Source organism: Phocoena sinus, chromosome 19 (genome assembly GCF_008692025.1).
Source record: "Phocoena sinus isolate mPhoSin1 chromosome 19, mPhoSin1.pri, whole genome shotgun sequence".
NCBI lineage: Eukaryota > Metazoa > Chordata > Mammalia > Artiodactyla > Phocoenidae > Phocoena > Phocoena sinus.
This window is the reverse complement of record NC_045781.1, coordinates 43690451-43702634: the sequence shown is the minus strand read 5'-3', so window position 1 is coordinate 43702634 and position 12184 is coordinate 43690451. Positions and strand designations below refer to the sequence as shown.

The 12184-nt window shown below is 48.3% G+C and overlaps 1 protein-coding gene across 1 annotated transcript in view; it reads right to left on the bottom strand.

Annotated features, from left to right (window-relative positions):
* Window positions 1-12184, bottom strand: part of ZFHX3 (zinc finger homeobox 3) — a 241888-nt gene that overhangs the window by 52382 nt on the left and 177322 nt on the right. The gene's annotated exons all lie outside the window — the stretch shown is intronic.

Genomic DNA, 12184 nt, shown 5'->3' with positions numbered 1-12184 from the left:
AAATATCTGTATGTATCCATACATTAATCAAATGTGATTACACAAAGAGATGAGTCAACGGGCCCTCCTCTCCAGGACACACACACATTATCACCCTAGATGGAGAGTCTGACACCTACGAGACAGGGAACACCCTGATGCGATGAACAGTGTCTGAGGGCGCTGCTCTGCAGAGGACGGAAAAAACTTACCCACTGGGAGGCTAGCTCCAAGGCCGGTGCCTCTCTCCTATGTATTATGTGGGCTGCAGCCACCCAAGCCGAGAGTTAAGAACTCATGGTCATTCTGGCACTGACCTCAGTTCTTTGAACCTTCCTGAACAAAACTATCCAGAGACAGAGACTGAAGAATGAGCATACGATTCATGCAATGAGCAAGGAAAGCGCACGGCCCGTTGTGACTATTCCCAGAGCCCTCGTCCTATGAGCCTAGTTGGGTCTTTGCTTTCTTCCCTCCCTGCCCTGCTATAAGCAGAAAAGTGAAGGCAGCTGAGCTCCAGTGAGAGGGCAGAGGATAGAGGCTGACTCAGGAACTTCTTTTGCTTCTCTCTTTTTCTCCTTTTTTTCTTAAAGATTTAAAAATAAAGTCCTCTTCTCTTTAAGTTTTTAGATTTAGTATTATCATTTATGATATATTAAACACCAAAAAGCTGTTATATGCCTTGTGGAAGAAGAAATGATTGAGAAACTCCTGGACAAGCCAGCTTCCTTCACAAGCAGATCAGTGTCCTCACCCCCAGCTAGAAAACCAGGTCCCCTTCAGCCAAGCAGGTGCTCCCCTGCAGTTCCACACGTGACCTACAGGTGTCGCCCTCTGCATGGCGAGGCCTGGAAGGGCAGCTAGCTGCAGGAGGCAGACACCGTCTGGGCCGCCTAACCTGAGCACGTGGAAATAATACACGTCTTCAAGTGAACTGTCTAGTCCCGGGGAAATAAAATAGGACATTCATAAGCAGTTACACCATCTGTCTTGATACCATCATCGTCAACAGCAAGAGGAAAAAAACAGCTCTTTAAAATGGATGAAAGCCCAGGCTGACAGTAACCAGAAAACTGTGAGCTCTGAATACCAATAAAGGTAGAGATACGATTCAAAAACAGAGATATAAACTATGAATTCGTCTGGACAGCTTGGGCCCACAGTGCTCTGTAGGTGGGGTATGTTTTATTGGTTCCCAAAGCCTCCTGTAACCTCACTAAGACCAGGGCCTTGGGCACCCACGGGCAGGGCCTGAGTCTCCCCACGCCAGAACACGTGGGAACCAGGGGCAGGATGGCATCCAGCTCTGAAACACTCTGAGCTCCCACGGCTGGTTAGGTGGCCCACGTCCCCTTTAGGAATGTAGATTTGATACCCACGCACTCACAGAGCACAGAGTAGAGGGGAGGCTTTCTCCCTGCCGACCACAGAATACATTTTCTCCCCCTGTGAAGTCAGTGGCAACTGGCTGGGGTCATTACAGAAGTCTGGGGGTTTTTTTCCCCTATAATATCAGCTACTGACAGATGGTGGGAACAAGTGAAGACCTGATGGACGACAATCCGGTTTTATCTGGAAGATCCTGTTTTTCCCTCAGAAGACAAAGTGACTTCCCTTCCCCAAGACAGACAACAGCCACTGTGCCAGTTTTAAGGCCAAAAAAAAAAAAATCAAAACCCTCTTCTCCCCAAAGAATTGAACACTATTTCAGAACCCAACCGGAACACACAAGGAATGCGTTCTCAGGGGCGCAGCCAGGGCCGGGGTGAGGAGGTCATCTCTGCTCCCCACGCCCGGCCGGTTCTAGCAGGAAGCAGCAGGGCCCGCACCTCTCCGGCCGAAGGTCTGTTCTTCAGGACACTCCAGACGAGGCGCCTCACACCACCCCCACCGCGGACGCCTGCTTCGTGGCTACACCCCACAGGAGCCCTCAAACTCGGGCACCCCTCCTGTTGGGCTATACTTTCATGGTAAAGGGTTAGGGAAATAGAAGCACATCTTGAATAATTGTGAAGTCTGGTGTCCCTTCTGCCTTCAACTTCCATGTAAAAGACCGGCTGAAGGCCTTTAAAAAATCTATTTCCGTCACCACCTCTTTTTTTACAACTGCTTCTCCCATACAGCGCTCACTAGCACTCGCTCGTGTCTCCTGGTTAAGGGCAGAGCCCTCAGGTGTAAGAATTTCAGCAGATAATACAATTCTAAAAGGGAAGGGTTCCTAGGACAGCTTAGGTTTCGGGGGTGATGATACCACAGCTCCAGAAAATTTCCCTTCAGTCAAGGTGGTTTTGCTTACCCCAAACGCAAACTGTTCTCTTAACATACCTTACACTTAGCACGCTGGTGAAGGTGACTGCATGACTTCCCAATTTGTGGTGACGTCGGCTCCGGAAGGAGGTGTGTGTGCCAACTGGCAACCCCATAGGGATTTGCAATGATTTTTATGAACAACCTGGAAATTAGTCTGTGGAAGGAGCACGAGGCAGAAGCAAAAACAGAGGTGGCATCAGTGCAAAGTCAGCACCCGCCACCACCGCGCACACTCCGAGTGCGGCACCCAGAAAAAAACGCGCCAGTTGCTAAAAAAGGATACTGTTCACCAAATAACTAGGGCTGAGGTCCGTGTCCGCTGGGCATACTTTACAAGTCACTTACAGACGTGAAGGAAGGGGAGTCCATCAGTGACTGAGATTAGTCCTAACTGTTCCTAACTCTTAACGGGATAATGTGGACTAAGTTAAACCTTCCCCCACACCTGGCAAAGCCCCCCCACTGGGCTTCGAGGGCAGAAATTTGGAAATTCTCCTAAGAACCAGGGTGTCCGTACCCAGGGCTCAGGCGACCGCGTTACTTAAATAATACGCCAGTCTGGGATCCCTGAAGAATGAAATTCTTCTTTCCCTTTTCTTTGCGGGGAGCAATGTTTGAGGGCGGGGGGCGGTAAGCTAAAGTGCGTTTGCCTGTCGGCAGGCTCAAGAGCTGAGAAACATTAGCTGTCATGAACCACAATCAAATCAGGTTTGAAATATTTAGCAGTGGCTTGGAAAATGCGGCAGTGCAGCTCTGACAGGCGAGATGTGCACAGACACCCACTTTCCATTATAATGGAAATATCAGGCCTGTTCTGAATATGTATAACCCAGAAAAATGTATTGATTTTTCATTCGGCATTAAAAAAAATGAAATAGCCTGCAGCTGTCAAAAGCCTTTTGTTAAAAGCTCATCTTTCCTGGAATGAGGTTTACCAGAAACAAGTTTTAATTGTGTATCGGACTTCTTCTTTGAAAAACAAAATAACAAATCTGCTTACTTTGAAGATAGGGTTAAAGCTCTTCCTTTCCCCATTTTCAACCTAATTAACCAAGGACAACCGCCCAAGTGGGCGGGAAAGGCCCGGCACACTCTGACCAGCAGGGACACGGAGGGTGGCGGCTACTTTTGCAGGAGCCTCCATGGTGGTGGCGGAGGGATTCCACGACCGTGTCTTGTTTCCTTGTTCCTGTAACTAGAGACTCACTGTAGGACACCTTGGCCTACGTCGGCTGTCCTCTTGCAGTGCTGACCCTAACAACTGGAGAACGAAGGCCGAACAGTCCAGCTTGTCCAACCCTCTTGGCCTCTTGTTATCCATAGGAAACCTCTAATGGCTGGACGTACTTCTACAAAGTATGTATGCTTTACTTTGCAAATAGAGGTCAAATCAAATCCTACAATATGAAAGATGACAGCTAAGGTCTAGATCACTTATTTTGAATAAGATCCAGTGCATTAGAATTCTGCTACAAGAGTAACTTGTAACAGGATGTGATCTGCCATGGTGACAGAAAGACAGCTCTGCTGCCCCCAGCTCGTCACCCTAGTTCTCCTTCCCTCTCCAGGCCGCAGAGGGAGAGGTGAATGCGCTTGTGGCCACACCCACGGGGGTGGGCCGCTAACTGTGCTGGTCTCCCTCGTGACACTTTGGCAAGTGTGGTCTCACTGAACGGTGACTGCAGGTCCTATCAGTAGGTGACACTCCATGTGCTCTGGACTATACCGCAAACACACAGCGGCTCCCAGACTCAGGACGCAATAATTTACTCCGCAACATTCTCAAACACACTTTCTCACGTGTTAATGCCGCGGTTTTGCTCCACGGTGTCTTTCCAGCCCCGATGACGTGGCTGGAAACTGCCTGAGACGTAGCTTCGAGCCATTAGGTTTTCTGAGTGACACTACCACAGCCCCAGAAATTCTCCCTTAAATCAAGGTACTTTTTGCCTACCACAAATGCAAACTGTTCTTTTAACACACCAGTCCTCAGCCTTAGCATCTTGGTGGAGATGACTGCATGTTCTCACCATGCACATAAAATAGGGAACCTATACACCTCCCTGGGAGTCCTTTATGGGTAATCCTCTGAATATTATTTTTAATTGCTGGCAAACACTGCCCATTCCGTTTCCTACATCTGAACAGGGTATAGATTAATTGAAGAAATAGTCAAATCACAACATGAAGGGCCCAGGATCCGAGTCAACACTGGTGAGCGGAACACTATGAGATACAACTCTCACAGTCCCGGCAGGAATCCTTGCAGGGGTGAAGGATGAGGGCAGGAAGGTGGGGCACTGCTTTATGCATCAGAAGTGTAATATTTTCCTACCTTCTCGGGATAAGATGCCATTTCTTCCCCAGCAGACATGAGAACTCCAGTGCACTAACAGAGTCCAAGGCATTCGGTGAAAAGTATGCTGTCCAGGTAGATGACAGGCACTCTGACCTCCTGCACTCCCGCCTGCCTGGCCTCTCCAAACCCTCCCACAGGTCTGGGGCACAGAGCACGGGACAGGCAGAGGTGGGTCTCCCCCTCCAGGTCGCCCTCGTCTCCGGCGTTTCCCACTTCCTCACCCGTCTAAGCTCTCCACCAGGCCAGGCCATCTTGCTGGGGACTCTTCTCCACCAGCTGGAGTGAACGGTCAGGGGTTAGCCTGGTAGCCCCACAGGGATCTCCCCACCCCAGGGGATGTTTGTTTGTTTTTTAACGTGACCAAAGTGCTAACCAGCTGTTTGAAACATAACTGCCCTCTTGAAGATGTCATGCATAAAGAATTTCAGTCCTCTGAGAGGCAAGAGGGTGTGGGCGGGAGAGGAACAGGGGACTTGGAAAAGATCAGACCCACTCCCACCCTCCACTGACATGTTCTTTTCTCACGTGGATCCCTTCAGTGATCATTTTACCACAAGAATTCTTTTCACCGCTAGGTGTTCATTTACCGAATACACCTGGGGCCGCCATGCCTGGAGTTTCTGGACAGAGCGTGCGAGGCGGTGGAGGCCCGCCAGCCTCGCTGGCACGGGGCCGGGGCGAAGGCTCTGCAGGCACACGGGGCAAAGCCAGGAAAGTGAGGGGGGGCGGGGGGGGGGGGGCGGGAAGCGGCCCCTCGCGCCCGCCATGCCCCTCTCTCCCGCCCCCACCCCACTGCCTCTGGCTTTGGCGCCAGGCTAAAAGAATCAACACTCTGAAGGCAAGGCCGGGTATTATTAAAATGACTAATTGGAGAATAGAGAACATTTATGCTTTTGTATATTTGAAGATCTTGCCACTGTTGATAGAAACAAGAAAAATGGGGCTTGTGCAGCCTGAGGGGGCCTGGGAAGCTGCAGCCGGTGTGCGCAGCCCTGCCGGAGAAAGAGCGGACCACGAGGCACGCCTGGGAGAGCCTCTGCATCTGCCTGCCGCTCAGCTCACCTCTGCCGTGAGCGTGGGCACCAGAGAGCGCTCTGCGGGTCCACAGCCCGCCTGGGCCTCCCGGAGAAAACCGCCCTGCTCTGAGCTGTCCTCCTGCGTGCCGTTTCTCCTCTTCCGGGCAAAGCCACTGGGTCATTTGAACAGCTTGTCAAAACCGCGCTAGAATTAAGGGGGTGGGTGGGGTCACGAGAGGAGAAAAAGGGAGGAAACACCTAGAGCCGGTATTGCAAACGGTTCCATTTATCTGTGTTCTCAGCAAAAGCACCTGGGTTGCCCCCTGCAGAAGTGCAGAAAGGATGAAAGCCAATGTGCGGTGACAAAGCACAACGGAAGGAAATATGTCGCTGACTCGCCTGGTGGCTATTCCCGGGAAGATTTTTTTTTTTTTTTTTTTTTTAAATAACTGAAAGATGGGAGTTCCAGTTTGTAAAATACAAACCCAAGCCCTGAAATGGTTTCAGAATCCACACTAAACCAGTAATCCAGCTATGTCCCAAGAATCTGAAGAGCACTGGGTTCAGCGGGGATTAATTCCCTTGGATTTCTACAAAGCCGTGATTGCTGCTACTTCCACACATGAAATGTAAAAAAGGCAAATTCCCCGAGCATGTTTGTGGCGGAGCGTGATGTGATTGTGTTGTCATTTATGGGAAATAATCGCAGGCCCATCTCTCCCCTCCCCCCCCCCCATTTTCCAGTCCAAATAACCATGAAAAATTACACTTCAATGTCAGGGCGACGACAAAGGAGGTGCGCTCTCTGGGAGCTCAGCGGATTTGCAGGGGTTTTTCCTTTCTTTGGACAAAAACTACCTTCAATTGTACTTCATTTAAATCGTGATCTAACAAATGCATTTTGACAAGTCCTTTTCTCTTTTTCTCCTTTCTTTCAAACACTATTTTGCACAGTTTAACCTCACAGCAAACTGGAATGTTCTGGAAAGAAGAGGCGAGCAAAATAGAAGGTCCTTGAAACCAAGAAGGGTGGTTCCCCACTCCCTCATCCGTTAAAAACAAAGTCATGGAGAAAAGTACTGATTCTAACTCAGTGTGCTACTGAGAGAGAATGGAAGACACCAGAGAGTAAATGGTGACGTCTTAACGGCAGAATATTTGATGGGCAAAGGCGAAAAAGCCAGGGCAAGCAGAAGGAGGGTCCTGATGGAGGAAGAATGGCCTCTTAAGTTTGCTCATCAGAATAAACCGCTTTGTGGATTTGAAAGCATCATCTAAGGTGTCTGGATGTACAGTCAGAACTGGGGGGGTCACGACCACATGGGGGTGACGAAGGGAAGCCTCTCTGGTGGGGTACCGCTTCCCCCCTCGTCCCCCCTCCTCTACAGAAAGGGACGTTTTTCAACCCAACAGATCTGCCTGAAAGCTTTTTAGCATTCCAGGTGTGAGGACTGAGCAGTCCCTACAAGCATCCATCTTTCAGTAACACCCGGTTTGAAATAAACACTGCCAGGCTTCCATGGTTAGAGGGGAGAAGACAAGAGAGATAAACACACATGAGTGATAGAAAAAGTGTAAATTAAAAAAATTAACAGTTTCCATTAAAGAAGGCTGGTATCACCTTCCGAGTCAAAACTGACTGGGCTTGTCAGAGAGAGATCTTATGCTTAACGCAAAACAAAACAAAACAAAATCTATGATGTGTTCCCTAATTTATTTATTTTTACTCGGAAAATGTTGGAAATACATAGATGAAAAAAAAAAGTCAAGGCAGGCCTATAAGTGTACTTAAGCATCTGTATACAAATGAAGGTGTATGGGAAATGAACGGGATGTACCAGAAGTGATATTAGATGATGGTGATTAGAACCTAATGGGTATAAGTGAAACCTTGTGGGAGGGCTCTGGTAACGGGAACGCCAATGCTGATGGACGCAATCTATACGGGAATGATAGCAAGGAGGGGGGTAGGGGGTGGCCGTGCAGACCCGAGGTGTCACAATGCGGGGGAGACACGATATGACAGCACCGAAGGGAAAGATGGAATATTTGGGGACAGGACATGCAAAAAAGCAAACTGAAAGAGAAACAGGTAAACATTCTGTAACAGGTAAACATTTCGCCAAATGATTAGCACTCAACAGAGAAAGATAAAATCATGACACCAGGGGTTTGAGTCACAGGACACACAAATGAGGGACTCGAGTTTCTAGCCCCTCTGTGGCCTCACTGATGGCCACACCGTCCAAAGGGTCTGTAGCCTATTAAGAAAAGAGCTTTGCCCTGTGAAGCACAGGGATGCATGCAGAAATATTAGTCCACTGCCATCCATGGGCCGCGGTGTGAGGGGCTGCCTGTCAATGAGCTTCACTCTGCATGATCATAGGCCACTTACATGCACAGCTGGTAAAACCAGCTGATTCATAAAAACAAAGCACAAACAAAGGCTTACACTCTCCAAACCAAACCTGGGAAACAGACACCAGGCTGACTTCAGGCAATGCTGTACCCAGAAGAGCACTGGCTAACCCTGCCCTCCCTTGGCCAGACCCAAGCTACACAAAGGTCACCGCAAACGTTAACAGCCTCACACATCCCAGAATGCAGCGCTAGAAACGCACATGAACCTGGTGGTGGCCCAGAGCAGTATTACACCTCCAAGCACGCTGGGGAGTCCTCAGGTGACTACCACGTGTTCACGTTCACCACCCGGTACAAGCGGCAAAGAACCTGCCTCTGACTCGAGCATTTACGGTCACGCCCAAGACACTGAAGGATGCACCTTCACGTGGACAGTCAAAAACTGGGCCAGTGCCCAAAACCATCAAGTCCCCAAACGCGGGCAGCAGAAGCAACATGTTTTACTTGACACTTCCTAGGAAACTGCAGAGAAAGTGAAGCAGGAAGCTGAGGTAAAGAGAAAACCCAAAGGCTTGTGTGTTCAAGAGCTTTCCCACATTAATGGTAGAAAGAGCAGATGGAATTGTGGTCATTTTTAACATGCACCTCATATAGCTCTTTTGTGCCCAAAGGGAGAAAGAAAATTCTTGGATCTTCTTCCGCCTTTTTAGAAACTTCCAAAGTTATGCCAATGGTTGAATATAAAGACTATATTTTAAAAATCTGGATCCTGTACAATGAAATGGTCCTTTTCTACGGTTTAACAAAATGATACCACCCCTCCCCGCCACCACACCTGCCCTCTCGCAGGGATCTCAGCTGCAGCAGCCCATCCTCAAATCTGCCAGAGCTGCTAACTGTATTTCAGTCTCGGCCTTAAGACCCTGTAAGCAACTATTCAGCTTTTCCTCCCATAAGGTGTTTCTTAGACCTAAGAACAGCCTGGTATCCTTTGAAAAGCAAAGCATCCATCACACACCCCCAAGTTTATCCTGCAATATATCTCAAGGCAAAAACAAAAAACAAAAAACCACAGTCACAATCAAGGCAAACAAAGAACTGAAATTCTAGACTCACACCCATTCTCTTTAATGGTGGGAACATTTGTAAACAACTAAAACATGAAACCAAAGAGAAAGAAAATGTTGCCATGAAATGAGAAAGTCATCGAGGACCTGGGCAGAAAGCGCGATTCTGTGACAAAGAGTTGGTTCTTGGGACAGGTAGGAATAAGGGAGATATACAAGTTTGTAGCCCACATTTACATTTTAAAGAAACAACTTTGGAGGTTTAAGTTCTTCTGTGTGCACACCGCAACTGAGCAAAGTACCAGAAACCTCTCACAGGGAAATCCTTAAGTTAGAATCCTCCTCAAACTTTCAAAAGTGGACAATTTTTTCTAAGTGAATATGGACCCTAAGTAGAGCAGATAAGGAAAAGGAACCCTCACCAAGCAAAATTTTTTGCTTCATTTTGTAAGGCCACTATTTACAGCAAGAAAAGCAGTCAAATAAGCCAAAGGTGTGAATGAAAAGTAGCTAAAATGCAACGCAATATTAAAGATTAGATCGTCCAATGATTAGGAAGAAAAAGTGAATGATTCCTCACTTACGGAGCAACATCTTTAAACATAAGAAGGAGGAAGAGGGCTTCCCTGGTGGTGCAGTGGTTAAGAATCCGCCTGCCAATGGAGGGGACACGGGTTCGAGCCCTGGTCCAGGAAGAAGCCCTCAGACCACGTAACAACTAAGCCCACGCGCCACAACTACTGAGCCTGCGCTCTAGAGCCCACGAGCCACAACTACTGACCCACGTGCCACAACTACTGAAGCCCGTGTGCCTAGAGCCGGTGCTCCGCAACAAGAGAAGCCACCGCAGTGAGAAGCCCGCGCACCGCAACGAAGAGTCGCCCCCACTCGCCACAACTAGAGAAAGCCCGTGCGCAGCAACGAAGACCCAACACAGCCAAAAATAAATAAATTTAAAAAAAAAAAAAGGAGGAAGAGGAGGCGGAATAAAGAGGAGGATTTAGACAGTAACCAATGAGGTACTTTCCCAAAAAAAAGAAAAAAAAAAAAAAAACCCTAGGTAAGAGTGTATCTTAAATACACATTATGGCAGAAAAAATTCAATTTTTGAAAAGAGTCTGTGAACTGACTCAACTACTAAAACACTTTGGTGACAGGTTGGAAAGAACAGGAATTGTTCTAGGAGAAACGAAATGACAGAAACTGGGCCTTAAAGAAAAAGAAGTTGAAGAACGGAGACAAAAATGGGTCAATGGACTAAAAAATCGAGCTGTATAAAATTTAGCTTGATACAATTAAGGTAGTGAAATCAAAAATTTGTGTGCTTTAGAAATTCTAAAATGATATAAATGTAAATATACAAAATATAAAATAGGTAGGGTAGTCCAGACAAGGAGAAGGCATAAAAGCATGAACACGAGTAAAACAGATTTGGGAAAGAGAAATAATGGCTGTTTGCAGCAACCCGGTCATCAGAGGGATCTGCCTTTATTTTGAGAGATTTGGCGGAGCGGAAGCACCTCAATTCTACAAACTAGGAGACCAGGGCCTAAAGAAGGGAAGGGCTCCAAGGCCACACAGTGAGATAGCCCAAAGGAGGGTCTCCAAAGGCGGCCGAGGGGCACCAGCCATGGAGGGAACAAGCGGTCAGGGTGACACTCACGCAGGCAGACAAGCACTGAAAGGTGAGGCCTGGCACCCTGCTCCCTGGACGCGGGCTCCTCAGGAATCTTCCTCAATGAAAGCTGTGATATTGAGGCAAATGGATTCTAATAGTGGTACCATAGTTGTTCAAAGCGACTTCTAGTTTTGCTTTATATTTTGAGACAAAAGGCACAGCATGGATAAAAATGGCCTCACCCAAACCAAAATGAACCAAAAATCAGCCCCTAAGAACACAGATATGCATGCTTCTAAGCAAACAGTCCCCTGTTAACTTCCTGCCACTGGCCACGTGGTACCCAAAGGAAAACCATCACGTTAAAGACAGGACAAGCCTGCCTCTCTCCCTCTCCCTCTCATTCTCTCCCTCTCTCTCTCCACCCCCTGCCTCCACACTCTTTCCGGAAGAGGGGGAATCCCAGAAGTACTGCCCCCAAATGGCTTGGGGTGGTGCCCATTAGAGATACTCTGGATCCAGGGTGAGGTCCAAGGGGCTGCTGCAGCCCTGAATCCCTGCCACAGAGAACTAGCAAAAGCCAAGTAATTGCTTTTTCCCCTTCCATTAATAAGCTTTTCAGCAGAGGAAGAATTCAGCTTCCTGTAGTCAACAGACCCTTTTTTCCCTGCCTCTCCTCACTCCAAATAATCTAAAGTGACTGCAATTTCAGTCCCAGCTCTCCAGCATTCAGCTCCACTGGCCGAGGTCAGAGGGTGTCAAGTGAGGGCTCTCCATTTCTCTCTGCTCTGCCTTCACGCCACCCGTGCTTCTTTGTAACTGAGGCAACCTGCCACCCCAGGCCAGCCATTATGCGAATCACCAGCCCACTGTACACACTGACTTCAGTCAGGATTCCAGGAAATGTCTTTTCAGGCCCAGAAAACACTGGAGGAGAAGAAACTATCTCTTTGCTGTAAACAACTGATTAGTAATGACCAGCTTCAGAGGCTCTGGTGACTGAGCCACTAATTTCCTGGTACTGAGAAAATGCATCACAGTAGGACTTGCGTGTGCGTGCGTGTGCGTGCGTGTGTGTGGTGGTTAAAATCATGTGGCTGGTTATGTGGTTTTCAGTTTCGTTTTATGCAAATGGCTTTGGTTCCTAAATTCTTTCTTAAGATCGTGCTATGTCTTCCTGGAGCTGGTATCTTCAAGCCTGGCCTCGTGTAGAATCAGCTGCCGATGGAAGATGGCTCCACCCCCTCCTCTGCCTCATTTCCCAGATGAATGAAATGCGATTTCAATTAAGAAGGGCAGCACCAGAGCTCCCCCCTCTCCGTCTTCATGGAGATCTAAGCAGAGGGCGCAGACAGGACTGAAGGTGAACAAACAGACGAAAGGAGATGGATTGAACAAGAGAAAGAACAGGTGTGTGAACAGGCGCGCCACCCCCAGCCCCCAGCAGGTTCCCGTCCCTCAGGGTGAGGAAAAG